Raw genomic sequence first — 5,397 nt, 5'->3', positions numbered from 1 at the left:
TAAAATTTGATTAAATCGCACTGAATCATTTCCCAAAAAAATCCTTTGTAGATCGAAAAGAACCACACTTTGCTTTCCAAAAGCCAGATTTTCAGTCGATTATTTTGTATAGCACATAGTTAAATAACGGGTTACTCTTGACCTATTTTTAATCTTGCTCGAGGAAGGTCGGTTAAATTCAATTAGATTGTGTAAATAAACGATCAAGAATTGCTCAAATTGCTGTGAACATATGTATTGATGTTGTTTTTCAAGATTTGGTAATTATTATCGGTCCAAGTGTTTTCAATTCGTGGCGGGACACTCCGAGATTAGTCTGAAATTTTGAGCTTCAAAAGCGGCATTTCGTCGAAATTCAGTTATTATCGATTTTCTCGAAAGTAAATCGATATTCAGCCGAACGAAGTATGCAGTTCTTTGTTTCACCATAAGGCCTACCTAACTTGAGAATATGAGCCGAATCGATCTTTTGGCTGTTGCCACCAAATGTTTTACCGTTGGTAACATTCGCTATTAAGCCTCGTTTTCGTGAACTCGGCTCAGGTCCCAATCGCGCGTCTGCCATTTTGAATAAGGCCTTTAACTGCCGTTTTCTTCCAACGTTGGGAGCTGAATAATCAGTCTTTGGAACTGATTTTCATTGTATTTTGCAAGAAGCGTCCGAGCTGTGATCGCGTATTGAAACGGAGCGAGTCCTTACAATGTGCTCACAAGCACGCTGGTTGACACCATGGTAAGCGTCATTAATAGTCGTTATTTACAGTTTCAAATTCAAGAGCACATCTTTCACATACTGTGTGTGCAGTACATGAATCTGTTTAGGTAATCTAACAGTTATTTTGTGTTAAATTTATTGAGTTACACCCACGGAATTTCATAGGTGAACATGAGCGATAAATTCGTATCAACACCACAAGTACATAAAGTTGAATTCCAGCAAAATGTTTCACATTATCAGTTTACAATTCAAGAACCATGTCCATAACCTGCTTGAATATTTTCCCTTGAATTCATTGAGTTTCACCCTTGCAATTTGAATAAGTGATTCGTATCTGCACCACAAATGAGGCACATTTCAATCATTTCGTACGATTCTAGGCATATAAATTTAGGTAATATGCTTCTGCTCTATTTTATTTTAATGGGTTTCTTTGATGTAAACTTTAAAATTTAATTTACTTCTTAAACTGCTTACAAATAATTACATTTTATGTCAATTTAAGTGTGTGAAGATAAAACTGAGGTGTTGGAGGGTTCTCTTTCCAAAGTAAACTCACGTGAACAAGTGTCATTCTTAATATAGGATGATTCTCCCTAGTCTGCAATATTATTACCCTGGCTTTTTACAAAGCCTCCTTTGTATATCCGTGTGCTAACCAATGATTAAAGTCTCATTAAAAAGATATGCCATATTTTAGCAGCTCTACTTTAATTAAATTCCATCGTTATGGTTTTTGGCATTTCCCATCTGAAAATTTTTAACTCATATGAACAAGTGTTATTCTTGATATAGTACAATTCTCCCAAATCTGCAATAGTATTGCCTTGGCTTTTGTACAAAGCCTCCTTTGTATATCTGTGTGGTAGCCAATGATTAAAGTCTCATTAAAAAGATATGCCATATCTTAGCAGCTCTATTTTAATGAAATTCCATCTCTAAGGTTTTTTGCATTTCCTATTTGAAAATTTTGAAATGGCATTGCTGCTTCATCCTTGTAAAGAGGTACTACACGTTTCTATTTTTAAAACCCGAATAACAAAGTCAACTTTATTTCAATGAGTTTGAAATTTTATACTATAGAAGAGCACTTTGACTGAAGTATGATACAGTTTTACTTATTTGCCATCTCTCTCATCCATAGGACTTTCTTAAACTTGGCAAATGATTTATATCATAATGATTAAAGTCTACCTATTCTTTCAAATACAGGTATGAAATAATGATGTGATGAATAGCTCATGTTATGAAACACTTACAATGGGAAATCCTGCTACTGGTAGCCTTGGCGTTTAATTTCTAAGCTGTCCGAGATAAGGAAGTGAACTATTTAAATCTTCTCATAATTCTTACTGCTGAAGTTTTTTTGAGATTGAGTTGAGACAATAAGGATGATAGTGGCAGGAAAACACAGTAAGGCTTTTCTCATTCAATAGCAAGTTTATTAGATCATGGATTCTACATTTAAACTTGATGAGATAAGCAGATTAAATTTATTCATATCTTATGTTTCAATGTGGTTTGCTTACATGGTTACAGAAGGTTTTGATTTTGAATGTAGGAAAATCACATATGTGCACTGTGGTTTCATGAAATGTATGGAAGTGTTCCTTGCAGCAATAACCCTACTTATCTAGTAGGTAAAAATAAGGCCTGGAAAACAACTCAGGCCCGTAGAGGATTTGAAACAGTGACCTCTGATTTGTATTGCTCTAACGGGTTTAATGCAAACCAACATAATGACTAGCTCCCAGTTGGCTCGTTAGTGTGGTTGGTAGAGCACTGCACTGGTGTCGCAATGAATTTTGAATATATGAAAATCATAAATGTGTACTGCAGTTTCATGAAATATGAACCAACATAGTGACCAGATCCCAGTTGGCTTGTTAGCTCAGTTGGTAGAGAACTGCGCTGGTATTGCAGAGGTCATGGGTTTCAATCCTGTGCGGGCCTGAATTCTTTTTTCAGGTCTTATTTATCTACGATTACAAGTGAAATTAATGGGCATCCCCCTCTTTTAATTCATGTTTTTACTGCCTTCTCCCCTTCAATGTTTAGGGGCATACATGAAGAAAATGGTTGGGTTGAAATATCTACTACAAAGATTTGCCAGCTTGTTACAGCATAACTGGAAAAAATGGAAAACATAGCTGTGCATTTAATGTATAACCTGAGTTGCTGCATGAGTCATCCAATCTCAACAAATATCCAAGCCTTTTCAAAAACTGTCATGTGAACATTTTGTCTTAGTGAACTGGTGAAAGTCAGTAGATGGTCAAATGAATACTTTTTTCAGATCATTCAATAAAGTTTATTGCTGTGTTTCATGTTAGAATGTTTCTTCAATTCCACCTTCCAGGAAATTCATCTCTAGGCTGACATGAGATACCATTTAAAACCCCTTTAAGGCCAATAACAACAACTTTAAAACTAACAAGAGAACTTGATTGATGTTTGTGATTAATTTATGTAACTTACACGTACAAATGAGATCCAGTTATTTGTTCTAGGTTTTGACAAACATCTTCATTATTGATTTCTAAGTCTCTCTTAATCATTAAGTTTCAAAACTACTCTTGTTTTAGCTTGTCTTCGTCTAAATCAAACTTTGGCAGCGAAAAAAAAACAGGTGTAACATAAATTTTGTAACTCAGTAGCTAGAGTTTCCAAGATTATGTATCAGACACTGACATTATGTGCACTTATAGCAGAGGTAGCCGAATTCGATTAGAGAAAACTCTCGAAAGGACGCCGTAAATCAATAGCGAAACGCGAATTGTCGAAAGGCAAGTAAGAAATAACAGAAGAAAGAAATAGAGAAATAACCTCGAGTTGAAAGTGACTTCTTTTCTACGCTTACCAGCGGAGGGTGACACGTTGCAGAAAGTTGTTGGAGCAGCCCCCCTGTCTCCTCTCCAACACAGACTGGTCTGTTAGTCCCCTGGATAACCTCTTCGACAGCCAGTGCTGATAAAGATAAATTGTTAAACTGATAAATTTAATAAAGTGAATGGCTAGAAATACATTTACTGGAGCTCTGCTAAATCTAGCTATTAAAAAATGCGTTTTGTCTTGTTTGCAGACACTTTTTGCAAAACCGTGTTTTCTGAACCCTATTTGAGCTTGTTTTAGAGTAAACTTAGCACTTTTTACTTTTTCGCAAAATTTTGCTAAAAACATTGCGTTTCCTCTAGATTTCGTGTTTTCTTACAGATTTCAACGCAATCCAATGAAAAAAGTACGTTTTCACTTGTTTCCAGATACCTCTTGCAAAAAGCGTGTTTTTGAGCCCGATTTGAGTTTGTTTTAGGGCAACCTTAGCGCTTTTCACTTTTTGGCCAAATTTTGCCGACAACATTGTATTTCACCTGGATTTCATGTCTTCTTACAGATATCAACGCAACTTAAAAATGTGCGTTTCAGCTTGTCTACACATACATTTTGCAAACCGTGTTTTGAGCCCAATTAGAGCGTGTTTTGACCAAAATGAGCGATTTTTGTACAGTTCCGGCTGAATTTCGTTGAAAACTTTGTGTTTGCGCCGGACGTCGGTGTTTTCTTACAGATTATATATTAATGTAACTGAAAACATTGCGTTTTGGCTTGTTTGCAGCATTTTTAGCTGGAAAACAGCTAAATTTGCTAAAGTACAAAACTAGCGCGTTTTAGGATAGACTTGGCACTTTTTACTTTTTGGCCAGATCTCACTGAAAAGATTGCGTTTAAGCTGGATTTTACTGCTCTCTTACAGATTTCAACGCAATGTGCAGCAGGAAATGTTTAACTATGGTGTTAAAAGATCCTCATTTTGATGATGATCTGCCGGCTAGGCTACGCCCAAATATTCTCCTTGTGAAAGAAGACGAAGAAGGATGCTCTCACTCTGCCAATTTTTACTTCCACCTAGGTAAGGAAACTTTTCATGTCGTTCAATTTCACGGTTAGCTCATTTCATTTCATTTTGAGCTCACGGAACGCTTTTAAAAATCACCAATATTTCAAAATCTAAATGTCGCATTTTGTAGGAAATTTTCAGTTATCATTTTCCCCATATAAAAATTAGATTGGGGCTTTTCATATCCACACGGAAAAACTAGGCTGAACTTTGTGAAAATCGCAATATCGTATTTACGTCACGACGTAATCTAATTAGGCACCTCGTGGTTAAATGCGGAATTACAAGCACATTTTAGAAGTTCGCACCGTGTTTGATCAGGAATTCAATACAGTAAGCTAACCTTGCATAGCTAACGACGGCAGATTGGTTTTTATCCCCGCTCTACTTTCCAGTCCTCCATTTCCCATGACGAAATTGTTTATAATAACACATTCCGTAAGTTAGCGAGGGCGTCTGTTTTTCTTTGCCGAAGACGTTGAGGACGGAAAGCAATCTGATACTAATGTAGATTTAACATACTCAAGCGTTTCCTGCGAAGTTTGGCCAGATAGAGATTTGGGTCAAGTCTTGCTCAACACGTACTGTAAACACGATTGTGTTAAAAGTATCTGGAAACACCCCCAAACCAATTGTTTTGAATAGATTGTGTTCAAATCTGTAAGAAAACACTAAAATTTCCTTCATACCCCATGTTTCCTGCGAATTTGGCCAGATAAAGATTTGTGTCAATTCTTTCTCAACTCGCGCTTAAAACACGGTTTTCTTAAAATTATCTGGAATC

At 36.2% G+C, this 5,397-nt stretch overlaps 1 long non-coding RNA gene across 1 annotated transcript; it reads left to right on the top strand.

Moving 5' to 3' along the window:
- The first annotated feature begins 557 nt into the window (after window positions 1-557).
- On the top strand, window positions 558-3,047 carry LOC148722133 (uncharacterized). The gene is made up of 3 exons (XR_015992767.1): window positions 558-733; window positions 1,863-1,930; window positions 2,777-3,047. It is a non-coding gene; the product is annotated as an uncharacterized LOC148722133 (long non-coding RNA).
- The last annotated feature ends 2,350 nt before the right edge of the window (window positions 3,048-5,397 follow it).

The sequence above is a fragment of the Stylophora pistillata genome, chromosome 10 (assembly GCF_964205215.1).
Source record: "Stylophora pistillata chromosome 10, jaStyPist1.2, whole genome shotgun sequence".
Classification (NCBI taxonomy): domain Eukaryota; kingdom Metazoa; phylum Cnidaria; class Anthozoa; order Scleractinia; family Pocilloporidae; genus Stylophora; species Stylophora pistillata.
This window is presented reverse-complemented; position numbering and strand designations above follow the sequence as displayed.